General features: G+C 43.6%; 1 long non-coding RNA gene across 1 annotated transcript; it reads right to left on the reverse strand.

The window, feature by feature from the left end:
• Positions 1 to 397: 397 nt before the first annotated feature.
• LOC106577954 (uncharacterized) lies at positions 398 to 27373 on the reverse strand. The gene is made up of 2 exons (XR_001322246.3): positions 27089 to 27373; positions 398 to 846 (listed from the first exon to the last, which is right to left on the reverse strand). It is a non-coding gene; the product is annotated as an uncharacterized LOC106577954 (long non-coding RNA).
• Positions 27374 to 27534: the final 161 nt, after the last annotated feature.

Here is a 27534-nt window from a genome sequence, read left to right on the forward strand (position 1 = left end):
ATAAATGCCAAGAAAGGACACCATTGGGCCCAGTTTACATTTGACTCTTTTAAGATGAATATTATCTCTATAGAAGACCCAAATATTGAGACCACCGCAACAGTTATACACTTACCGGACAGTTTATTAGGTAATGCACCCCATTCACAAAAATGGATCACTGCTACGGACAGTGAGTCACCGGGAGTGGCTTGCTATATAAAGCAGGCTGACAGGCATCGAGGCATTCAGTTCAATCAAACCAAATCACATTTTATTGGTCACATATACGTGATGAGCAGATGTTATTGCGGGTGTAGCGAAATGATTGTGCTTCTAGCTCTGACAGTGCAGTAATATCTAATAAGTAATATCTTACAAATTACCGTAAGGACTGACGCTGGGGATGAGAAGCAAGTATGGGGAGTCAAACATTTAATCAGGAACAGACATAAAACAAGACAGGAACAACGTCAGCACAGGCGCTGGACAAGCCGTCTCGGCGTGAAACCCCGACGAACCGGCAGAGGCGTGAGAGCCTGGTGAGCCGGCTGAGGCATAGGAGCCTGACGATCCGGCTGAGGCATGAAGGCCTGTCGATCCCGTTCAGGCGTGGGAGCCCAAAGATCCGGGCTGAGGCGTAGCAGCCTGACGAGCCGGCTGAGTACTGACGTGAGATGGGCGCCTGCCGAGCCAACCGGGGCAAGAAACCTCTCGAGCCAGCTAGGACGTAACAGCCCAACGAGCTGGCTTAGGCACCCCCAGTTCCATTGGTGTCGGGCCCCGGTCCCGACGTCACCACCAACCGGAACGTCAGCACTCCCCGATGCTTCGTATGATGGCTTCTGAATTCTGTAAAGACCGACGCTGGGATGAGAAACAGGTACGGGGAGTCAAACAGTTAATCCGATATAAACAGATATAAAACAAGACAGGAACAGCAGCAGCATACAGGTTTTCAAGGGCATAAGACAATCAATACAGAAGCAGGGAACAGAGCAGGGAACCAGACAGATATAGGGAAGGTAATGACAGAGGTAATTGAGTCCAGGTGAGTCCAGTAATCGCCGATGCGCATGACGGGGGGAAGGCAGGTGTGTGTAATCTTGATTAGTGTTATGTTAGCTAGCTAGCTACAAAGTTGCTTTGTATCATGACAAGGGGTAGTACTGAAACTATCGAGGTTACCTAGCCAGCTACACGTTCAAAGTCAACAACGCAGCCACTGCTAGCTAGCCTACTCCACCAGCCAGCAGTACTGTATCATTTTAGTCATTTTAGTCAATAAGATTTTTGCAACGTAAGCTTAACTTTCTGAACATTCGAGACGTGTAGTCCACTTGTCATTCCAATCTCCTTTGCATTAGCGTAGCCTCTTCTGTAGCTTGTCTACTATGTGTCTGTCTATCCCTGTTCTCTCCCCTCTGCACAGGCCATACAAACGCTCCACACCGCGTGGCCGCTGCCACTCTAACCTGGTGGTCCCAGCGCGCACGACCCACGTGGAGTTCCAGGTCTCCTGCAGCCTCTGGAACTGCCGGTCTGCGGCCAACAAGGCTGAGTTCATCTCAGCCTATGCTACCCTCCAGTCCCTAGACTTCCTGGCGCTGACGGAAACATGGATTACCACAGAGAACACTGCTACTCCTACTGCTCTCTCCTCGTCTGCCTACGTGTTCTCGCATACCCCTAGAGCATCGAGCCAGCGGGGTGGTGGCACTGGAATCCTCATCTCTCCCAAGTGGACATTCTCTCTTTCTCCCCTGACCCATCTGTCTATCTCCTCATTTGAATTCCATGCTGTCACAGTTACCAGCCCTTTCAAGCTTAACATCCTTATCATTTATCGCCCTCCAGGTTCCCTTGGAGAGTTCATCAATGAGCTTGACGCCTTGATAAGTTCCTTTCCTGAGGATGGCTCACCTCTCACAGTTCTGGGTGACTTTAACCTCCCCACGTCTACCTTTGACTCATTCCTTTCTGCCTCCTTCTTTCCACTCCTCTCCTCTTTTGACCTCACCCTCTCACCTTCCCCCCCTACTCACAAGGCAGGCAATACGCTTGACCTCATCTTTACTAGATGCTGTTCTTCCACTAATCTCATTGCAACTCCCCTCCAAGTCTCTGACCACTACCTTGTATCCTTTTCCCTCTCGCTCTCATCCAACACTTCTCACTCTGCCCCTACTCGGATGGTATTGCGCCGTCCCAACCTTCGCTCTCTCTCTCCCGCTACTCTCTCCTCTTCCATCCTATCATCTCTTCCCTCTGCTCAAACCTTCTCCAACCTATCTCCTGATTCTGCCTCCTCAACCCTCCTCTCCTCCCTCTCTGCATCCTTTGATTTCCTCTGTCCCCTATCCTCCAGGCCGGCTCGGTCCTCCCCTCCTGCTCCGTGGCTCGACGACTCACTGCGAGCTCACAGAACAGGGCTCCGGGCAGCCGAGCGGAAATGGAGGAAAACTCGCCTCCCTGCGGACCTGGCATCCTTTCACTCCCTCCTCTCTACATTTTCCTCTTCTGTCTCTGCTGCTAAAGCCACTTTCTACCACTCTAAACTCCAAGCATCTGCCTCTAACCCTAGGAAGCTCTTTGCTACCTTCTCCTCCCTCCTGAATCCTCCTCCCCCTCCCCCCCCCCCCCCATCCCTCTCTGCGGATGACTTCGTCAACCATTTTGAAAAGAAGGTTGACGACATCCGATCCTCGTTTGCTAAGTCAAACGACACCGCTGGTCCTGCTCACACTGCCCTACCCTGTGCTTTGACCTCTTTCTCCCCTCTCTCTCCAGATGAAATCTCGCGTCTTGTGACGGCCGGCCGCCCAACAACCTGCCCACTTGACCCTATCCCCTCCTCTCTTCTCCAGACAATTTCCGGAGACCTTCTCCCCTACCTCACCTCGCTCGTCAACTCATCCTTGACCGCTGGCTACGTCCCTTCCGTCTTCAAGAAAGCGAGAGATGCACCCCTTCTGAAAAGACCTACACCGATCCCTCCGATGTCAACAACTACAGACCAGTATCCCTTCTTTCCTTTCTCTCCAAAACTCTTGAACGTGCCGTCCTTGGCCAGCTCTCTTGCTATCTCTCTCAGAATGACCTTCTTGATCCTAATCAGTCAGGTTTCAAGACTGGGCATTCAACTGAGACTGCTCTTCTCTGTGTCACGGAGGCTCTCCGCACTGCTAAAGCTAACTCTCTCTCCTCTGCTCTCATCCTCCTAGACCTATCTGCTGCCTTTGATACTGTGAACCATCAGATCCTCCTCTCCACCCTCTCCGACCTGGGCATCTCCGGCGCGGCCCACGCTTGGATTGCGTCCTACCTGACAGGTCGCTCCTACCAGGTGGCGTGGCGAGAATCTGTCTCCGCACCACGTGCTCTCACCACTGGTGTCCCCCAGGGCTCTGTTCTAGGCCCTCTCCTATTCTCGCTATACACCAAGTCACTTGGCTCTGTCATATCCTCACATGGTCTCTCATATCATTGCTATGCAGATGACACACAATTAATCTTCTCCTTTCCCCCTTCTGACAACCAGGTGGCGAATCGCATCTCTGCATGTCTGGCAGACATATCAGTGTGGATGACGGATCACCACCTCAAGCTGAACCTCGGCAAGACGGAGCTGCTCTTCCTCCCGGGGAAGGACTGCCCGTTCCATGATCTCGCCATCACGGTTGACAACTCCCTTGTGTCCTCCTCCCAGAGTGCTAAGAGCCTCGGCGTGACCCTGGACAACACCCTGTCGTTCTCCACTAACATCAAGGCGGTGACCCGATCCTGTAGGTTTATGCTCTACAACATTCGCAGAGTACGACCCTGCCTCACACAGGAAGCGGCGCAGGTCCTAATCCAGGCACTTGTCATCTCCCGTCTGGATTACTGCAACTCGTTGTTGGCTGGGCTCCCTGCTTGTGCCATTAAACCCCTACAACTCATCCAGAACGCCGCAGCCCGTCTGGTGTTCAACCTTCCCAAGTTCTCTCACGTCACCCCGCTCCTCCGCTCTCTCCACTGGCTTCCAGTCGAAGCTCGCATCCGCTACAAGACCATGGTGCTTGCCTATGGAGCTGTGAGGGGAACGGCACCTCCGTACCTTCAGGCTCTGATCAGGCCCTACACCCAAACAAGGGCACTGCTTTCATCCACCTCTGGCCTGCTCGCCTCCCTACCTCTGAGGAAGCACAGTTCCCGCTCAGCCCAGTCAAAACTGTTCGCTGCTCTGGCACCCCAATGGTGGAACAAGCTCCCTCACGACGCCAGGACAGCGGAGTCAATCACCACCTTCCGGAGACACCTGAAACCCCACCTCTTTAAGGAATACCTGGGATAGGATAAAGTAATCCTTCTAACCCCCCCTTAAAAGATTTAGATGCACTATTGTAAAGTGGTTGTTCCACTGGATATTATAAGGTGAATGCACCAATTTGTAAGTCGCTCTGGATAAGAGCGTCTGCTAAATGACTTAAATGTTAAATGTTATGTTAAATGTAATGATGATGGCAGGAGTGCGCAATGTTGGGGAGCCTGGCGGAAGAGCAGAAGCAGGCGTGACAATTACAGTACACAACATATACCCATTACACACAAATCTACGGAGTAAGATATTGTAGAATAGTATAGAATACAGTATATACATATGAGATCAGTAATACAAGATATGTAAACATTAAGTGACTAAGATACTGTAGAAAAGTATAGAATGCAGTATATACACATATGAGATGAGCAATGCAAGATATGTAAACATTAAGGTGACTAGTGTTCCATTCCTTAAAGTGGCCAGTGATTTCTAGTCTATGCTTATAGGCAGCAGCCTCTAATGTGCTAGTGATGGCTGGTTAACAGTCTGATGGCCTTGAGATAGAAGCTGTTTTTCAGTCTCTTGGTCCCAGCTTTGATGCACCTGTACTGACATCGCCTTCTGTATGATAATGGGGTGAGTCTGAACCCCGCCCTGTGCAATTGGGTCCTGGACTTCCTGCCAGGCCTGCCCCAGGTGGTGAAGGTAGGAAACATCACCTCCACTCCGCTGATCCTCAACACTGGGGCCCAACAAAGGTGCATGCTCAGCCTCCTCCCGTACTCCCTGTTCACCCATGACTGCTTGGCCAAGCAAGCCTCCAACTCAATCCTCAAGTTTGCAGATGACACAACAGTAGTAGGCTTGATAACCAACGATGATGAGACAGCCTACAGAGAGGAGATGAGGGCTCTGGGAGTGTGGTACCTGGAAAACAACCTTTCACTCAACGTCAACAAAACAAAGGAGATGATCGTGGACTTCAGAAAAAGGCAGACGGTGCACCCCCCTATCTACATAGACAGGACCACAGTGGAGAAGAAGGCGCAACAGAATCTCTTCAACCTCAGGAGCCTTAAGAAATTAGGCTTGTCAACTAAAACACTCACAAACTTTTACAGATGCACAATTGAAAGCCTCCTGTCAGGCTGTATCACCGCCTGGTATGGCAACTGCACCGCCCGTAGCCGCAAGGCTCTCCAGAGGGTGGTGCGGTCTGCCCAACGCATTACCGGGGGCAAACTACCCGCCCTCCAGGACACCTACATTACTCGATGTCCCAGGAAGGCCAAAAAGATCATCAAGGACATCAACCACACGAGCCAGTGACTGTTCGATTGAACGTTAGAATGGGCAAACAAGTGACCTAAGCGACTTTGAGCGTGGTATAATTCTCTATGCCAGGCGTCGGATGGGGGCAGGTGGGAGTGAGCGCACCCACTGACCAGAACACCCACGGTGGGAGCGGCCATTCATATTGTTTTTCTTTGTATTGTTGTTGTTTTAAAGAAGAAATATATATATCAATTGAAGTCGGATGTTTACATACACATAGGTTGGAATCATTGAAACTCATTTTTCAACCATTCCACAAATTTCTTGTTAACAAACTATAGTTTTGGCAAGTTGGTTAGGACATCTACTTGTAATTTTTCCAACAATTGTTTACAGACCGATTATTTCACTTATAATTCACTGTTTCACTATTCCACTGGGTCAGAAGTTTACATACACTAAGTTGATTGTGGCTTTAAACAGCTTGGAAAATTCAAAAAAACTTATGTCATGGCTTTAGAAGCTTCTGATAGGCTAAATGACATAATTTGAGTCAATTGGAGGTGTACCTGTGGATGTCATTCAAGGCCTACCTTCAATTTCAGTGCATCTTTGCTTGACATCATGAGAAAATCAAAAGAATTCAGCTAAAACCTCAGAAAAAAATGGTAGAACTCCACGAGTCTGGTTCATCCTTGGGGGCAATTTCTAAATGCCTGAAGGTACCATGCTCATCTGTACAAACAATAGTACGCAAGTATAAACACCATAGGACCATGCAGCCGTCATACTGCTCAGGATGGAGATGCATTCTGTGTCCTAGAGATGAACATATTTTGATGCGAAATGTGCAAATAAATCCCAGAACAACAGCAAAGGACCTTGTGAAGATGCTGGAGGAAACAGGTACAAAAGTATCTATATCCACAGTAAAACGAGTCCTATATTGACATAACCTGAAAGGCCGCTCAGCAAGGAAGAAGCCACTGCTCCTAAACTGCCATAAAAAAGACATAATACGGTTTGCAACTGCACATGGGGACAAAGATCATACTTTTTGGAGAAATGTCCTCTGGTCTGATGAAACAAATATAGAACTGTTTGGCCATAATGACCATCGTTATGTTCGGAGGAAAAAGGGGGAGGCTTGCAAGCCGCAAAAACACCATCCCAACCGTGTATCACGGGGGTGGCAGCATCATGTTGTGGGGGTGGTTTGCTGCAGGCGGGACTGGAGCACTTTACAAAATAGATGGCATCATGAGGTAGAAGAATTATGTGGATATATTGAAGCAACATCTCAAGACATCAGTCAGGAAGTTAAAGCTTGGTCGCAAATCGGTCTTCCAAATGGACAATGACCCCAAGCATACTTCCAAAGTTGTGGCAAAATGGCTCAAGGACAACAAGGTCAAGGTATTGGAGTGGCCATCACAAAGCCCTGACCTCAGTCCTATATAACATTTGTGGGCAGAACTGAAAAAGCGTGTGCAAGCAAGGAGGCCTACCAGCTCTGTCAGGAGGAATGGGCCAAAATTCACCAAACTTATTGTGGGAATCTTGTGGAAGGCTACCCAAAACAATAGACCCAAGTTAAACAATTTAAAGGCAATGCTACCAAATACTAATTGAGTGTATGTAAACTTCTGACCCACTGGGAATGTGATGAAAGAAATAAAAGCTGAAATAAATCATTCTCTGTACTATTATTCTGGCATTTCACATTCTTACAATAAAGTGGTGATTCTAACTGACCTAATACATGTTTTTTTTACTAGGATTACATCTCAGGAAATGTGAAAAACTGAGTTTAAATGCATTTGGTTAAGGTGTATGTAATCTTCTGACTTCAATTGTATATATATATATATATATATACAGTACCAGTCAAAAGTTTGGACACACCTACTAATTCAAGTTTTTTTAATTTTATTTTTTAAACTATTTTCTACATTGTAGAATAATATTGAAGACATCAAAACCATGAAAAAACACATATGGAATCATGTAGTAACCAAAAAAGTGTTAAACAAATCAAAATATGTTTAATATTTGAGATTCTTAAAAAAAAACACCCTTTGCCTTGATGACAGCTTTGCACACGCTTGGCATTCTCTCAACCAGCTCCACCCGGAATGCTTTCCAACAGTCTTGAAGGAGTTCCCACATATGCTGAGCACTAGTTGGCTGCTTTTCCTTCACTCTGCGGCCCGATTCATCACAAACCATCTAAATTTGGTTGTGGTTGGGGGACTGTGGAGGCTAGGTCATCTGATGCATCACGCCATCACTTTCCTTCTTGTTAAAATAGACCTTACACAGCCTGAAGGTGTGTTGGGTCATTTTCTTGTTGAAACAGATGATTGTCCCACTAAGCCCAAACCAGATGGGATGGCGCATCGCTGTAGAATGTTGTGGTAGCCGTTCTGGTTAAGTGTGCCTTGGATTCTAAATAAATCACAGACAGTGTCACCAACAAAGCACTCCACCCCCTAACACCCCCTCCTCTATGCTTCACAGTAGGAAATACACAAGCGGTTATCATATTTTTGATATCTTCTCTATTATTCTACAATGTAGAAAATAGTAAGAAATAAAGAAAAACCCTTGAATGAGTAGGTGATCTAAACTTTTGACAGGTAGTGTACGGTCGTGGCCAAAAGTTTTGAGAATAACACAAATATTAATTTTCACAAATTCTGCTGCCTCAGTTTGTATGATGTCAATTTGCGTATACTCCAGAATGTTATGAAGAGTGATCAGATGAATTGCAATTAATTGCAAAATCCGTCTTTGCCATGCAATTGAACAGAATTTTTTTTTTTTATCCAAAACACATTTCCACTGCATTTCAGCCCTGCCACAAAAGGACCAGCTGACATCATGTCAGTGAATCTCACGTTAACACAGGTGTGAGTGTTGACAAAGACAAGGCTGGAGATCACTCTGTCATGCTTATTGAGTTCGAATAACAGACTGGAAGCTTCAAAAGGAGGGTAGTGCTTAGAATCATTGTTCTTCCTCTGTCAACCATGGTTGCCTGCAAGGAAACATGTGCCATCATCATTGCTTTGCACAAAAAGAGCTTCACAGGCAAGGATATTGCTGCCAGTAAGATTGCACTTAAATCAACCATTTATTGGCTCATCAAGAACTTCAAAGAGAGCGGTTCATTTGTTGTGAAGAAGGCTTCAGGGCGCCCAAGAAAGTCCAGCAAGCGCCAGGACCGTCTCCTAAAGTTGATTCAGCTGCAGGATCGGGGCAACACCAGTACAGAGCTTGCTCAGGAATGGCAGCAGGCAGGTGTGAGTGCATCTCCACGCACAGTGAGGCGAAGACTTTTGGAGGATGGCCTGGTGTCAAGAAGGGCAACATAGAAGCCACTTCTCTCCAGGAAAAACATCAGGGACAGACTGATATTCTGCAAAAGGTACAGGGATTGGACGGCTGAGGACTGGGGTAAAGTAATTTTCTCTGATGAATCCACTTTCCGATTGTTTGGGGCATCCGGTAAAAAGCTTGTCCGGAGAATACAAGGTGAACGCTACCATCAGTCCTGTGTCATGCCAACAGTAAAGCATCCCGAGACCATTCATGTGTGGGGTTGCTTCTCAGCCAAGGGAGTGGGCTCACTCACAATTTTGCCTAAGAGCACAGCCATGAATAAAGAATGGTACCAACACATCCTCTGAGAGCAACTTCTCCCAACCATCCAGGAACAGTTTGGTTACAAACAATGCCTTTTCCAGCATGATGGAGCACCTTTCCATAAGGTAAAAGTGATAACTGAGTGGCTCAGGGAACAAAACATCAATATTTTGGGTCCATGGCCAGGAAACTCCCCAGACCTTAATCCCATTGAGAACTTGTGGTCAATCCTCAAAAGGCGGGTGGACAAACAAAAACCCACAAATTCTGACAAACTCCAAACATTGATTATGCAAGAATGGGCTGCCATCAGTCAGGATGTGGCCCAGAAGTTAATTGACAGCATGCCAGGGTGGATTGCAGAGGTCTTGAAAAAGAAGGGTCAACACTGCAAATATTGACTCTTTTCATCAACTTCATGTAATTATCAATAAAAGCCTTTGACACTCATGAAATGCTTGTAATTATACTTCACTATTCCATAGTAATATCTGACAAAAATATCTAAAGACACTGAAGCAGTAAACTTTGTGGAAATTAATATTTGTGTCATTCTCAAAACTTTTGGCCACGACTGTATATAAAGTGTAATATTGGGTTGCAAACTCAAAATGTAATACATTTCAACTCTATATCTGACATGGTACAGGTGTCTTTATTTAAGTCCATAACCATGTGTGTGAGGTGTAGACTTTTGTTTCAAAGTAGATTTGTTTAACACTCCAGAGGCGCCACCTAAGTGGGCCAAGCCTAAGGTGGAGCGGGGTCCACGTCCCGCACCAGAGCCGCTGCCGTAAAGAAGGCCCACCTGGACCCTCCCCTTTAGAGTCAGGTTTTGCGGCCGGAGTCTGCACCTTTGGGGGGGAGGGGGGTACTGTCACGCCCTGGCCATAGAGAGGGTTTTGTTCTCTATTTTGGTTAGGCCAGGGTGTGACTAGGGTGTAACTATGTTTTGTGTATTTCTTTGTTTTGGCCAGGTATGGTTCTCAATCAGGGACAGCTGTCTATCGGTCTCTGATTGGGAACCATACTTAGGTAGCCTTTTCCCACAGAGTTTCTGTGGGTAGTTCATTTCTGTTTAGTGGTTTGCAGCCTTACGGAAATGTTTCGATTCTTCTCTTTGTTATTTCTGTTTTAGTGTTCAGTTTATTAAAGAAAGTATGAACACTTAACACGCTGCGTTTTGGTCTGATGATTCTTCCTCTTCAGACGACGAATACTGTTACAAAAGTACTACATTTTCTTCAGAAAGACAGAAGTATCTGTGCTCTGACAAATGCACAAAGAATGACTCATCTGTGTTTTAACTTCTAATTCCAAAGACAACCAAAACGATTCCATCTCCACTTACTAAAGAGGATTATAAAATATTAATCAACGACAACAAGTGGTTCATCGACCAAATAATTAACGGGTACAATTATATTTTGAAGTCACATGTGAAGGAACAATTTGTGTCACCTGCATCTTTTGCAAGTCAACAATTACAGAGTATGTTTAGTGACAGCGAAAAGGTTATGCCAAATGTGCCTGGCACGGCCCATATCTGCTGGTGTTTTGATCATGTAATAGTGCCTGTGATCTTAAAGTCACATTGGCCAGTTAAAGTCATAGATATGCAACATATGCTAGTGGTAATAGCGTTACATAAAATGTAACAATTATGGATTCCTTAAGCCAGTATGAAAGAGAATTAGAGGATACACTAATTCCACTTCCACTACCTTTTTTCTCTATATTCCCAAAGTTTAGCATGTCTTTGCAGATGGACTCTTATTTTGAAAAGATACATTTCGCGATCGTGCTGCCATCATAATATCCTGCTGCTATGAAAACGGCAATCCCCCCTCTCTTTCAATTCAAGGGCTTTATTGGCATGGAAAACATATGTTAACATTGCCAAAGCAAGTGAAGTAGATAATAAAAAAAGTGAAATAAACAATAAAAAATGTACAGAAAATATTACACTATCGCTATCCTCTCTCGGTTTTCGTTCCCGGTTACACGCGCTGTCTGGTTCCTAACTAGTTACCATGAACACAAAGTCATAAACCCCGCCTATTTCTACCATTTATCTTCTTATACTCAGATTTGAAACCTAACCCTAACCTCAAACCTAAATTGAACCACACTGCTAACCTTCTTCCTAACCCCTAACCTTAAATTATAAGCCAATTCTGACATTGTGGCTGTGGTAACTAGTGGAAACCGTCTGATTATGTTGCTTTGCAGACACTCGCGCACACACATTTTTCCAAGCTGATGTCACCGCGCTATCCGGTTCGTAAATCCTATCTCGTTTTCCCTCACTCCTTCCTACACTATTCCCATCCAACTATTTTTCTACTATCTTCTCCGATGTAACAATCAGTGTGCCATCGGAAGCGCGAGATGCCAGAAAAAGCGCTAGTGAGATGGCATGGAATTCTCTAGACTGCGGAATAGGTTTGTTTATCACAGTTAAAAAACATCAGAATTACAATGTTCTCTCAACTCTGATGCAGTTGTAGCCAAACGTGTAGCCCTGCTGTTATTCACCAGCCACTTCCGCATAATACGTGATTATCCTGGGGATGAGGTTAGCCTACTATAGGCTTTATTGCAAGTAGACCCCGAAATATGACATACATGCAGAAAGTAAACGGCACAGCGCGTCAATTTCCACAACAACTAATAGGGTTGAAGCCCAGGCTCAACTTCTCCACTGTTTTTGTCACCTGGCTACAAAGAAAACCTGTGCAAAAAAGTGTGACGTGAGAGCGAAGTCTTGCATCTTGCTCATCTCAATATCTGTGGTGGTTCTCGTGGCAACGCTATTTAGCTAAGTCCACCTTTAAACTCATCTTGTAGCTATCCTAGACCCAGGCTATGTGGGTGGGATGTGGTGGGTTGAGTATTATGGGAGAAGCAGAGGAGTGAGATGGCAGGAACAGAGATGGAGAGAGAAGGGACAGCTGTTTTTGACTAGTGAGAACAGAGAATGGAATGCCCTCCTTTATTTAAAAGTGTAACTTTAGACGCAGACATGCCACGCTTTCACAGGGGTGTTTGATGGAGGTAGAGGTGTGTGTGTGTGTGTGTGTGTGTGTGTGTGTGTATATATTAGAGCTGGGTGATATGGACAAACATCTTGAATAGATGTGACAACGATATGTAGAACAATAACATGCTGTGTTGTTCTCTTAGCACTCTCTTTATGTAGTGTTGTGGTGTCTCTCTTTATGTAGTGTGGTGGTGTCTCTCTTTATGTAGTGTGGTGGTGTCTCTCTTTATGTAGTGTTGTGGTGTCTCTCTTTATGTAGTGTGGTGGTGTCTCTCTTTATGTAGTGTGGTGGTGTCTCTCTTTATGTAGTGTGGTGGTGTCTCTCTTTATGTAGTGTGGTGGTGTCTCTCTTTATGTAGTGTGGTGGTGTCTCTCTTTATGTAGTGTGGTGGTGTCTCTCTTTATGTAGTGTGGTGGTGTCTCTCTTTATGTAGTGTTGTGGTGTCTCTCTTTATGTAGTGTTGTGGTGTCTCTCTTTATGTAGTGTGGTGGTGTCTCTCTTTATGTAGTGTGGTGGTGTCTCTCTTTATGTAGTGTGGTGGTGTCTCTCTTTATGTAATGTGGTGGTGTCTCTCTTTATGTAGTGTGGTGGTGTCTCTCTTTATGTAGTGTGGTGGTGTCTCTCTTTATGTAGTGTGGTGGTGTCTCTCTTTATGTAATGTGGTGGTGCCTCTCTTTATGTAGTGTGGTGGTGCCTCTCTTTATGTAGTGTGGTGGTGTCTCTCTTTATGTAGTGTTGTGATGTCTCTCTTTATGTAGTGTGGTGGTGTCTCTCTTTATGTAGTGTGGTGGTGTCTCTCTTTATGTAGTGTGGTGGTGTCTCTCTTTATGTAGTGTGGTGGTGTCTCTCTTTATGTAGTGTGGTGGTGTCTCTCTTTATGTAGTGTGGTGGTGTCTCTCTTTATGTAGTGTGGTGGTGTCTCTCTTTATGTAGTGTGGTGGTGTCTCTCTTTATGTAGTGTGGTGGTGTCTCTCTTTATGTAGTGTGGTGGTGTCTCTCTTTATGTAGTGTGGTGGTGTCTCTCTTGTCGTGTGTGTGTGTTTAGCCCTTTATTTTCAATCCCTGCCCCTATCCCGACTGGAGGCCGTTTGCCTTTTGGTAAGCAGTCATGGTAATAAGATTGTGTTCTTAACTGATTTGCCTAGTTAAATAAAGGTTCAATAAAAAATAAAATGAATAAATATAACATTAATGTGCACCACAGTTTTTCTTAATAATCTTTAGAACTTCTACTACTAGTGTGATGGTTGTAGCCATCAAATGTCCCACTAACAATCACCCATATTACAAATGTATTTATTTTCAAACTTAACATTTCTCTAGCGTAGACTACTTATCATAATGAATGATATCAACAAAATGCCTGGCATTAATGATCGGTATGGTCAGTGTCAATCATTTTTGCGTTATCATCCCAGCTCTAGTGTGTAAATACCTCTCTCTCTCTTTCTGTGTCTCTGTCTCTCTCTCTGTCTCTGTGTGTGTGTGTTGAAGAGGGCATGTCGCCATGTCTGAATATGCCCTGATCTGTTTAAAAGCAGCATTAGTACTCTAAGAACTATGCCAGAAAGTGTGAGAAATGAACAAAGGCTGCATCCCAAATGGCACCCTATTCTCTGTATACAGTAGTGCACTACGTTTGACCCTATTCCCCATGTCTTTACATCCAAACTCATTATGGTATTGAATATCATCGGATATCCTAATATGAAATGTGAATACACACCGCCGACATGTTTTATGTGAAAGGACTTGTGTGTGTGTGTGTGTGTGTGTGTGTTAGGATGGATGACACTAGACAAGCAGAATTACTCTGCTATGCACGGATAATCTTTATTGTATTATTTAAAATGATAATATGAAGTACAAGCTCGACTCCACAATACCAATTACTTTATAATTACATATCGCCATGACAATAATATCGGATGTGTCATAATAAAAATAGGTAGCTATAAAGCATAGAGTGATTCATTTTATAAGTTGGAATCATTATACCAAAGTGCAAAGTTTGGTAAGAGAATGACTGTTTCTGCCGTCGTTCTGTTACCAAACTTTGCATCTGCACTGCTCAACTACGTTATAGGCCCATGGTTTTCTACATCATATTGACAGTTGGTTTCAAGAATAACACTTGCATATTGTTTTTGAAAAATGCAAATCATCTTCCAGTTCTATATTTGCATACATCTAACAGAAAAAGGCTGATTGGTGGTCCCTTGTTGCTGAAGCAGATACAGCACAATAGGAAAAAAACGGAAAAAAGAAATACAGTTGAAGTCGGGAAGTTTACATACACTTAGGTTGGAGTCATTTAAACTCCTTTGTCCACCATTGCACAAATTTCTTGTCAACAAACTATAGTTTTGGCAAGTCGGTTAGGACATCTACTTTGTGCATGACACAAGTAATTTTTCCAACAATTGTTTACAGACAGATTATTTCACTGTATCAAAATTCCAGTGGGTCAGAAGTTTACATACAGTAAGTTGACTGTGGCTTTAAACAGCTTGGAAAATTCCAGAAAATGATGTCATGGCTTAAGAAGCTTCTGATAGGCTAAATGACATCATTTGAGTCAATTGGAGGTGTACCTGTGGATGTAGTTCAAGGCCTACCTTCAAACTCAGTGCCTCTTTGCTTGACATCATGGGAAAATCAAAAGAAATCAGCCAAGATCTCAGAAAAAAAATTGTAGACCTCCACAAGTCTGGTTCAGCCTTGGGAGCAATTTCCAAACACCTGAAGGTACCACGTTCATCTGTACAAACAATAGTACACAAGTATAAACACCATGCACCACGATTAACAGCAAAAGGACCTTGTGAAGATGCTGGAGGAAACAGGTTCAAAAGTATCTATATCCACAGTAAAATGAGTCCTATATCAACATAACCTGAAAGGCCACTCAGCAAGGAAGAAGTCACTGCTCCAAAACTCCATAAAAGAGCCAGACTACGGTTTGCAACTGCACATGGGGACAAAGATTGTACAATTTGTAGAAATGTCCTCTGGTCTGATGAAACAAAAATAGAGCTGTTTGGCCATAATGACCATCGTTATGTTCGGAGGAAAAAGGGGGAGACTTGCAAGCCGAAGAACACCATCCCAACCTTGAAGCACAGGGGTAGCAGCATCATTTTGTGGGGGTGCTTTTCTGCAGGAGGGACTGGTGCACTTCACAAAATAGATGGCATCGTAAGCTAGGAAAATTATGTGGATATATTGAAGCAACATCTCAAGTCATCAGTCAGAAAGTTAAAGCTTGGTCGCAAATGGGTCTTCCAAATGGACAATGACCCTAAGCATACTTCCAAAGTTATGGCAAAATGGCTGAAGGACAACAAAGTCAAGATATTGGAGTGGCCATCACAAAGCCCTGACCTCAGTCCTATAGAAAATGTGTGTGCAGAACTGAAAAAGCATGTGCGAGCAAGGAGGCCTACAAACCTGACTCAGTTACACCAGCTCTGTCAGGTGGAGTGGGCTAAATTTCACCCAACTTATTGTGGGAAGCTTGTGGAAGGATCCCCTAAACATTTGACCCAAGTTAAACAATTTAAAGGCAATTCTACCAAATACTAATTGAGTGTATGTAAACTTCTGGCCCACTGGGAATGTGATGAAAGAAATAAAAGCTGAAATAAATAATTCTGTCTACTATTATTCTGACATTTCACATTCTTAATATAAATGGTGATCCTAACTGACCTAAGACAGGAAATGGTTACTAGGATTAAATGTCAGGAATTGTGAAAAACTGAGTTTAAATGTATTTGGCTAAGGTGTATGTAAACTTCCGACTTCAACTGTATATAATATAGAAAGTATCCGTGTTTTCTCTGTGACTTTGCAATGGATAATGAGTGTTTTTTACAGATCTGGTTCCATACCCTTTAATTAAATGTGTTACGCAGCATTTGAATAGCACAGCAGATCTACAGAGTAACCCAAAAGTAATTACTATTAAGTATTATAGAGAAACGCAGACTCTTTGGTGTTGGAATATTCATGCAGTGGTTTTACGTAATGTTCCCAAGAGATTCTGACTGGATCCTGGATGGTGTTTTTACTTGGTTTTTCACATACATTAATGATCGTGTTTGTTTGACAAACACAGCACGTGTCCTGCCATGTTCATGTGTACGTGTGCTTGTGTGTGTGTGCTATTCAGAAGTGTGTGTGTGTGTGTGTATGTGTGTGCTAGTGTGTGCTATTCAGAAGTGTACGTGTGCGTGTGTGTGCATGCGTATGTGTGTTTGAGTTTATGCACATGCACAGATATGTGTGTGTGGTGTGTGTACATACTCGCGTGTGAATCCATATGTGTTTGTGAGTGTGTTTGCATGCATGCAAATGTGTGTTTTTTAAGTGCATTTGGAGTGCTGTGTTGGCTCTCCCTGTTTGGTCTGGATTGTGTTTACAGGGACTGCCATGGCCCTGGGCCGAGACATAGCACACACTAGGAAACAAGGCCCTGTCTGTGTGTGTGTCTGTTTGTCTTTGTCTTTGTGTGTGTGTGTGTGTGTGTGTGTATTATGTGTGAGAGAGCATGTTTGTTTTGCATAGTGCGATGGGTGTCTGTTTGTTTGTGTGTTTGTGTGTTCACACCCAGGAGACAATCTAATAGGGAAGTTCTCATTTCCCATCACAAGATCAACTAATTTAGGGAGAAGAAGAAGTGACTATCAGAGACGAACACACACACACACACACACACACACACACACACACACACACACACACACACACACACACACACACACACACACACACACACACACAGGAACTCTTCAAAAACAACCCATGCTTATCAAGGCCATTTGAGAACAAAGGAAGGGAAAGAAAGGAAGAAATATTAGATACAAAGATAAAACTAAATGATTAGTAGGAGAGATAGAGGAGAGAAATATATTTTTTTGAAATGATACAGACAAAGATTTACTGTCGTAGATACAAAAGTAGCTTTGTTATTGTGGATTCTGAGAGCTATGGTACAATACAGCCTAAACACATTTCTGCTAGTCATCTGATGGAGAGAGAGAGACAGGGAGAAGGAGAAGGACAGAGAGAAAGAGACAAGGAGAAGGACAGAGAGAGACAGGGAGGAGAAGGACAGAGAGAGTCAGGGAGGAGAAGGACAGAGAGAGAGACGGGGAGAAGGAGAAGGACAGAGAAAGACAGGGAGAAGGAGAAGGACAGGGAGCAGCAGAAGTACAGAGAGAGACAGGGAGAAGGAGAAGGACAGAGAGAGACAGGGAGAAGGAGAGAGAGATGCAGAAGGACAGCGAGAGAGACAGGGAGAAGGAGAAGGACAGAGAGAGAGAGACAGGGAGAAGCAGAAGCACAGAGAGAGAGACAGTGAGAAGGAGAAGGACAGAGAGAGAGACAGGGAGAAGAAGAAGCACAGAGAGAGAGACAGGGAGAAGCAGAAGGACATAGAGAGAGACAGGGAGAAGCAGAAGGACAGAGAGAGAGACAGGGAGATGCAGAAGGACAGAGAGAGAGACAGGGAGATGCAGAAGGACAGAGAGAGAGACAAGGAGAAGGACAGAGAGAGAGAGAGAGAGAGAGAGGGAGAAGCAGGACAGAGAGAGAGCGTCTGTGTGTGTGTCCTCTCCCTGGCCACTGGCTGTGATGTTGCTGAAAGGAACGCTTGTTGTGGGGGGGAGTCGACAGAAAACACAAAAAGTGAAAATGCGGAGTCATTCTGCCCCTCTCTCCTTTTAACTCTTGCTCTTTCCATGTTTTAAACCACTCTCTCTTTTTTTTCTGTCTGACACTGATCTGACAGCCCTGATTAGAGACTGGACAGTCGTGTGTGTGTGTGTGTGTGTGTGTGTGTGTGTGTGTGTGTGTGTGTGTGTGTGTGTGTGTCTAAGTACAGGCTGGCCAACACACATCACTAAGTACTAATTGGACGTCAATAACAAGCATAAGGAAGTAAAGAGCGCTTAATATTGACATCTAGTTAGTACTTAGAGATGTGTGCTCCAGTGCAGTGGCAGGAAAGGCAACCCTGCTCCTGGATTGCCTTCTGAGGTACTTCAGCTTTTTGAGTTGACCTTTTTTGCTTAAAACCCTGGGAGACCATGTTCAGTAGGTGGAATTTATCCAGCCTTTTTCAGAGAGAATGTGTTATTCAGAATGCACAGCTAGAAAACGTAGCAAAACCTTTTAACTAACTGGATGGGACCCTGAGTTTCTCACAGCCATGCATCAACACCAATTTGTGTTCTCCCCAGTGCTGCGTGAGAGTCGACGAGGCCAGGGCAAAGGGCACCGTATTCCCTTTATAGTGCACTACTTCTGACCTGGGGCTCTCAGGGCTCTGGTCAAAAGTAGTGCACTATATAGAGAATAGGGTGCCACACAGAACCGGCCTAAGACCCGAGTGGGACACTAACGACAACACTAATTAGTATCCATTACCAGAAGCTTGTTAATTAAGCCCCTCCCCCGGGGGCTGTGACTGGAAGCCACGCTGTGATTACAGACCCGATTAAGCAGCGACCAGGCCCTGGTGACAGCAGCACAGAACCTCTGCTGAGCTACAGCGTTTACCTCATTAATCTGTATCCAAAATGGTTGCAGTTTCAATTTGGTGCAGGTGGAGGGAGAAGTTCCCTAATGGCTGCAGTTTGAGTGTGGTGCAGGAGGAGGGAAAATATCCAAAATGGTTGCAGTTTCAGTGTGGGTCAGGGAGAAGAACAGTAATGGCGGGTTGCAAAACTAGAGCGGGTTAAATTAATGTTCTGTTTCTTTGTGATCCGTTTTATTGACTTTGTACCAATTTACAAAAACAATTAAGAGGTTGTTACAGTAGGCCTACAGTATGTTTTTTGACTATGAAATGGCTGCATCAAGTTGATTCAAGGTCATGTAGACTAAAGGAAAGCAATTGCAATTTCAGGAACTGAAGTGACTAATTGGACAAAGATGTTTTCCACAGAACATGATAAACAGAGAATTAAGATAAACAAAAAAAAAAGGGCCTTGGCCTCTGTATTGCTCTTTGGTTAAAGCACCATCTGCCTCAGATCTAGCTCTTTAGTGTGTGTGTGTGTGGATAGAGAGAAAGAGACAGAGAGAGTGTGTAAAACACACACACACACACACTTTGAGTTTAGATGTTGACATTCTGTAAGGTTCTACAGTTACCAAGCAGCATGTCCCTGAGTCGTTAAGAAACGGTCAAAGAATGCTTCCATTTTTACACTTACTTTGTCCCAAATGGCATCCTATTCCCTATGGGCAAGGGTACTCTAGGGTGCCTTTTGGGATGCAAACAGTGACTAAACATTTTCCTCTTCTTGTCATCCTGAAATGCCAGTATGTGTCAGACGGGTTCAAATACTATTTTAAATATTTTAAATACTTTCAGCGTTTGGTCTAGCATGCCTGGAGTGCCAGCTGAACAGGATTAGCAGTTTGGGGTCTATTGTATTGGTCAATTAAACCAGGCAAGCTCAATTAAGCACATATAAAGTATTTGAAATTTCAAATAGTATTTGGACCCAGGTCTGATATGAGTAAAGCTAATAGAAGGCGTATAGAATAATAGTGATTTTGATAACAATACAAGGCATGCAAATTCATTTGTGTTCCTTCACACGCAATACCCTTTTCAAAATCTCTCTAAAATGTCAAAGTAATACTCCTCAGGCTGACGTGCGTGTTTGTGTGTCCTACCCACACACTTCTCTGCCATTTCTGGTTGCCTGGACACCAGTGTAAAAGGCTGGCACAGGTTTCCCAAACCCATTTGGTGAACTCGCAGCAGAGGGGAAAGACACATACACACACACACACACACACACACACACACACACACACACACACTGCTTAGCAACGTTTACACTAACATACGGACTGTGGGCGAGCTGCAGAGGGGGAGCAGGTACTGGGGCCATTACAGTCCCAGCAGGGTTTGTTTGTGTGTGTATGTGTTTGGTATGTTATACACTGTGTTCCTGTTAGATTTTAGAGCAGGTTATGGAGCTCTAATGGTAGGAAAAGGAGAGGGTGGATGAGGGTTTAATGATCTGTTGGAGCTCAGGTTCAAGCCAACATCAATATGGAAGGGACTGTTCGGAAAGGTGTGTGTGTGTGTTTGTCTCTTTCTATGTGTGTGAGCAAACAGAAGCATTTTTGAGCTTGCGTCTATGCAAATGTTTGTGTGTTTGAATATGTGTGTGAATATAGACTGAGTGCACATAACATTAAGAACACCTGCTCTTTCCATGACAGACTGACCAGGTGAATCCAGGTGAAAGCTATGATCCCTTATTGATATCAATTCTTAAATCCACTTCAATCAGTATAAATTAAGGGTAGGAGACAGGTTAAAGAAGGATTTTCAAGGCTTGAGATAGTTTAGACATGCCATTTAGAGGGTGAATGGGCAATACAAAACATTTAAGTGCCTTTGAACAGGGTATGGTAGCAGGTGCCAGGCGCACCGTTTTGAGTGTGTCAAGAACTGCAACGCTGCTGGGTTTTTCACACTCAACAGTTTCCCTTGTGTATCAAGAATGGTCCACCACCCAAAGGACATCCAGCCAACTTGACACAACTGTGGGAAGCATTGGAGTCAACATGGGCCAGGATCAATGTAGAATGCTTTCGACACCTGACGAATTGAGGGTGTTCTGAGGGCAAAAGGGGGTGCAAATGTTTTGTACACTCAGTGTATGTGTGTGCCCATGCAAAATGTGTGTGTGTGCATGCGTGTGTGTGTGCACTATACACACTCCCAGTCTTTGGGTATAACTCAGTCATCTCCACTGAGTGTAATTACTTTGATACTTGCCAAGTCAGAGAGACAATTTACATTTGCCTCATAATGATTTTCATTTTCTCATAGATTCCAAACTGCAAAGTACCTCCCCTCACACAAAAAAACACAGTTTTTCACAAGTGAAATCACATGTATGTATGTATGTATGTATGTATGTATGTATGTATGTATGTATGTATGCAGTGGTGACCCAACATTCAGGGCAGGCGCCTTTTTTGTTGTTGCCTCTTTTGCATGTTAATTTGGCATTAATGCGTGTCACATATCAGTTTGTAAACAACGTAATAAAGTTAATAAAACAACATACAAACATGGTCTCTTTTTTGCTTTTTTGAGTAAGGCAGCTCCAAACTGCAGGTGTTTAAGCCTAGCTCAGTGCTTTCTGTGGTGGGACAGACAGCAGAAAATACGGCGCGTAGGGGTTGGTAATCTAGTTGCCCTGTGATTGGCTCAGTGTTCTGTCACTCATCGGGACACTACGTCACCACAAAATCTATGGGGAGAGCTCGAACATTCAAGCCCCTTGGGTGCTGCCATAGAGTTACATTAGAAGTGCCCATCCAAGAAGGATCAAGGTCATTGGTCACAGATAAAATGACGTCAAATCACGTTATATCTACCGTAGCTTTGATTGGACTGATCATGTCAACATCATACTTTCAAAATCTTAGCTAACAAGCTAGAATAGCAGTCATCATTATGAATCAAGTGGACAGTCTACTGGCAAATCCTTTCAATCCTTGTCATATGAAGAGAAATTATAGATAAAACGTGTCTGTGCTCATCGGCAATTGGACTTAAACATTACACAACAAGTTGGAAATCGATAATTCAACAAGAGTGGTTTGGAAGGAATCAGTGGCTAACTGCAGGCATTGCAAGCAATCACTAGCCTGCTATTCAGTGGAGAGGGTGTGTGGTCCAAGTCTGGGTTTAACGGTCTATTTTCCAAGGTTAAAAGGATAAAAATTCAACACAATGGGCTAGGAAAGGTTGAATACATTGGCCATGCTGTCAATCCAGCATGACTTCTGCCTCGTTCAAAACAACTGGAAAATTGGAACTGGGAAATCTCAGACTTCAGTGAGTTCAAGACAACTGGGAACTCGGGAAAAAAACTAGGTCCTGCTGGGAAAAAAAACAACATTTTGAATGATCATCCAACTCGGAATTCCATGTCGGAACTTGGGGCTCTTTCTAGAGCTCCAACCTCAAGATCACTGACATCATGATTCAAACTTTTTTTTTTCAGAGTTCCCAGTTGTCTTGAAAGCACCATAAATCAGAATGCCAGACTTTGATGACAAAGTTTGATTACCAAACTTGCCCACTAGAAGGACCGCCACGCCACCTTCCTGTTCATGTGAGCACAGCACAACAAGGTAAGTCCATGTATTGTATGCTGCGCATAAATGATGCAATATGCCAGGGAGATATGTATACTGTAGCTAAGAACATAATACTAAGTGTATGTTGTGTAGTAAGCTGTTAGTAACCCATGTGCATCACCCTAATATTTGGTCCATTCCACCCTCATAACTTAGCCTACTGTTCTGACTTGGTGGTGCACATGTAGCCTATAGCCTGTTTTAAAGAAATGTAATCATTGTAAACATTTTTGGTCAGTTTGCCCCATCAAGATTTACATGCTAAAATCACTGCTGTATGTATGTGATTACTGAAGAGTAACACACAACCATTGAATATACTCCCTTCCTCTCCCAAGTTCTCCTACCAAAGAGACATACTGTATATGGTTGTCTACTGCAGTCATTGTAAATTGTGTGTGTGCTGTTTCCACCGTGATTGGAGGATCTCACTTCCTTAAACAAAGAAGGTGTTTGTTTACACATATGTGTTAGTGTCATATCACTAATCTTGCAAGTACACAAGGTCTACTAAGAGGAGGTTTTCATCATCTCATTTATCCCTTCAATAAGTGATTGCATGTAATTGGTTCTTCTAAATCAAGCCTTGTGAAATGCACAGTATGATATGTACTGTACATAATGTCACCTCCCTCAGACCAGATGCATGGTGGGAACTGAGAGAGAGAGAGAGAGAGAGAGAGAGATGAAAATAAGAGAAAAGCAATAAAATTGATTTTAGAGAGACCCTTAGAAAAAACAACATGAACAAGTAACGTGAAGAATGTCACATAAAAAAGAAAAAAATCAAATTTGATATTTTCACGAGTCAGACACACGGTTACATTTTTCACATGTTTATCCCTAATGTGAAAAATAATTTCCCCACATGTGACTTTTTCACCACTTCCAGCTACATCTGGTCTCCCATCCAGGGACTGACCAGGACCGACCCTGCTTAGCTTCAGAGGCAAAACAGAAATGGCTAGTTATTTTAGTGTGCATTATTAAGAATTTTGTTTTCGACATTAAGATGCAGTAATATTATCCTATTACGTATCTGTGTAGACCGGTGGAGGCTGCTGAGGGCAACAACGTTGATTCTCATGAGAACAGTGTAAGTTCTATTTGGAAGAGGGTGGGTTATATTGTGACCAGTCCAAGTTCCATTTAAAACAATGTATGTACACTACCGTTCAAAAGTTTGGGGTCACTTAGAAATGTCCTTGTTTTTGAAAGAAAAGCACATTGTTTGTCTTTTAAAATAACATCAAATTGATCAGAAATACAGTATGGACATTGTTAATGTTGTAAATGACTATTGTAGCTGGAAAAGGCAGATTTTTTTATGGAATATCTACATAGGCGTACAGAGGCCCATTATCAGCAACCATCACTCCTGTGTTCCAATGGCACATTGTGTTAGCTAATCCAAGTTTGTCATTTTAAAAGGGTAATTAATCATTAGAAAACCCTTTTACAAGTATGTTAGCACAGCTGAAAACTGTTATGCTTTTTAAAGAAGCAATAAAACTGGCCTTCTTTAGACTAGTTGAGTATCTGGAGCATCAGCATTTGTGGGTTTGATTACAGTTTCTTGGCAATTTCTCACATGAAATAGCTTTAATTTCTTAGAACAAGAATAGACTGACGAGTTTCAGAAGAAAGGTCTTTGTTTCTGGCCATTTTGAGCCTGTAATCGAACCCACAACTGCTGATGCTCCAGATACTCAACTAGTCTAAAGAAGGCCAGTTTTATTGCTTCTTTAATCAGGACAACAGTTTTCAGCTCTGCTAACATAATTGCAAAAGGGTTTTCTAATGATCAATTAGCCTTTTAAAATGATAAACTTGGATTAGCTAACACAACTTGCCATTGGAATACAGGAGTTGATGGTTGCTGATAATGGGCCTCTGTACGCCTATGTAGATATTCCATTAAGAATCAGCCGTTTCCAGCTACAATAGTAATTTAGAACATTGTGGAGGCTGCTGAGGGGAGGACGGCTCATAATAATGTCTAATGGAATGGCATCAAACACATGGAAGCCATATGTTTGATGTATTTGATACCATTGTTCTGATTCTGCTGCAGCCATTACCATGAGCCCATCCTCCCCAATTAAGGTGCCACCAACCTCCTGTGGTTGTAGATATGTGCAAAGCAGGTGACTGACAATCGTAGTAATGGGGGTTTTAACAGGTTTGGTGCCATTACTGCTACGGCCAGGTGAGGGTGCTGTTGTCCACTGAGGTGCAATACCATACACACTATCTGTCGGTGGTCATCATATCCTGGGGGGGAAGGGTGTCCTAGTACACACACACACACACACACACACACACACACACACAGAGGCTTGGTTGACTATAATCAAAAATACACACTCAGTCTATCTCGCTCTCTCTTTCTCTCTCTCTCTCTCTCTCGTACATACACCACCAATAAAACAGATGTTCCTCCAACCTTGCTATAGTTACCTACCCCATACCTACAGTACCATCTTCCTGCACCCTCTCCCTCTGGGCCTGGGATCTAAATAGGCCTAAACTGCATGAGCCAGCAGGAGAGGTCAGGTTACACCATTATTAATAACTCTCCTCTCCTGTTTCACTTTGTAAACTAATATCTGACATGCTCTCTCCCTCTTTAGCGCTCCTTCTTTCTCACATTTCCGCTTTATCATCCCAGCTCTAGTGTGTAAATACCTCTCTCTCTCTCGCTCTCTCTCTCTCTCCAAGCCCCCTAATATAGTGTTACATGCAGACATGCACGCAACACTAGCCAACATATGTCAGTCGGCCAAAGCTAAAAAAAATGACAACGTTAGGCTTTCTCTCTATAAACGAATATCTGACATGCTCTCTCTCTCTTTTTAGCTCTCCCTTTTTCTCACTGTCTCTCACTCTGGCTTCAGCTCTCTCTCACAATTCAATTCAAGGGGCTTTACTGGCATGGGAAACATATGTTAACATTGCCAAAGCAAGTGAAGTAGATAATATACAAAAGTGAAATAAACAATAAAAATGAACAGTCAACATTACACTTCACAGAAGTTCCATTACAAATGTCATTATGTATATATACAGTGTTGTAACGAAGTGCAAATGGTTAAAGTACAAAAGGGAAAATAAATGAATATAAATATGGGTTGTATTTACAATGGTGTTTGTTCTTCACTGGTTGCCCTTTTCTTGTGGCAATAGGTCACAAATCTTGCTGCTGTGATGGCACACTGTGGTATTTCACCCAATAGATATGGGAGTTTATCAAAATCGGGTTTGTTTTTGAATTCTTTGTGGATCTGTGTAATCTGAGGGAAATATGTGTCTCTAATATGGTCATACATTTGGCATGAGGTTAGGAAGTTCAGCTTAGTTTCCACCTCATTTTGTGTGCAGTGTGCACATAGCCTGTCTTCTCTTGAGAGCCAGGTCTGCCTACAGTGGCCTTTCTCAATAGCAAGGCTATGCTCACTGAGTCTGTACATAGTCAACGCTTTCCTTAAGTTTGGGTCAGTCACAGTGGTCAGGTATTCTGCCACTGTGTACTCTCTGTTTAGGGCCAAATAGCATTCTAGTTTGCTCAGTTTTTTTGTTAATTCTTTCCAATGTGTCAAGTAATTATCTTTTTGTCTCATGATTTGGTTGGGTCTAATTGTGTTGCTGTCCTGGGGCTCTGTGGGGTTTGTTTGTGTTTGTGAACAGAGCCCAAGGACCAGCTTGCTTAGGGGACTCTTCTCCAGGTTAATCTCTCTGTAGGTGATGGCTTTGTTATGGAAGGTTTGGGAATCACTTCCTTTTAGGTGGTTGTAGAATTTAATGTCTCTTTTCTGGATTTTGATCTCTGTCTCTCTCTCTCTGGCTCTTTTAGTACCTTTATTCACTGACAGGTCTGCCAGGCTTTTGCAAATGTAATAACAATAGTCGCAAAATGGCCATTAAAATATTTATCTTGTAGTCCATCAAGGGATATTGGGTTATTGATATTCTTAAAATTGTTCATAGGGGATATCACCATAACTATAAATATATGCCCTGTACTCTGTTCTATAGAATCGGTGCTCTGTCTGTCTGTCTGTCTGTCTGTCTGTCTGTCTGTCTGTCTGTCTGTCTGTCTGTCTGTCTGTCTGTCTGTCTGTCTGTCTGTCTGTCTGTCTGTCTGTCTGTCTGTCTGTCTGTCTGTCTGTCTGTCTGTCAGCTAAGGACTGCACTGGCAGGCAACAGTAGGCTGGCAACAGTAGAAAGGCAACAGTAGGCAGAACACAGTATGCAGGCAACAGTAGGCAGAACACAGTATGCAGGCAACAGTAGGCAGAACACAGTATGCAGGCAACAGTATGTAGGCAACAGTGTAGGCAGGCAACATTTGGCAGGCAACATTAGGCAGGCAACAGTAGGCAGGCATCAGTAGGCAGGCAACAATAGGCAGGCAACAGTATCTATTTCAATAGGTTCTATGGCACAGAGTATTAGTATCATAATGTTATCAGGGGTGGTCGGTAGCCTAGTGTTTATAGCATTGGGCCAGTAACTGAAAGGTTGCTGGATCGAATCCCCGAGCTGACAAGGTAAAAATCTGTCATTCTGCCCCTGCTGTCACTGTAAATAAGAATTTGTTCTTAACTGTCTTGCCTAGTTAAATAAAGGTAAAAAAAATAATAATTACGCATGTTGATGATTATATGACGCTCTCAATATGTCTCTCTCTCTCCACAGTATAGCTCATCAACCCTCAGAATTCCATGGTGGCCATCTTGTAAATGCTCACACCTTCAGTGTCAGTATTTTTAGGCATGGTCAGGGACCTCTACAAAACTTAATATGGGAATGGAATCCTCCCTCTCTCTGTCACCCATACCTTCTCCCCTCCCTGACGCTAGGTATGTCTCTTTCTCTTCTCCCTCCCTCTTTCCGTAGCCATGGCATCCAACAGGTGGCCCTAAGATAGCCCCTCCCACGTTCCCACCCATTTGCTATTTTCTAACCCCCCCGAACCCCTCGTCATTAAGACCCCCCCTTCTACTTTCTCTCCCTACTTTTTCAGAGGTCAACTCGCCCTGGGTCTTCAGCCTGCTTCTCTCTCCCTCCAACTCACTCTCGTTATTATATATC

This window comes from Salmo salar, chromosome 18 (genome assembly GCF_965601325.2).
Source record: "Salmo salar chromosome 18, fSalSal1, whole genome shotgun sequence".
Classification (NCBI taxonomy): Eukaryota; Metazoa; Chordata; class Actinopteri; order Salmoniformes; family Salmonidae; genus Salmo; species Salmo salar.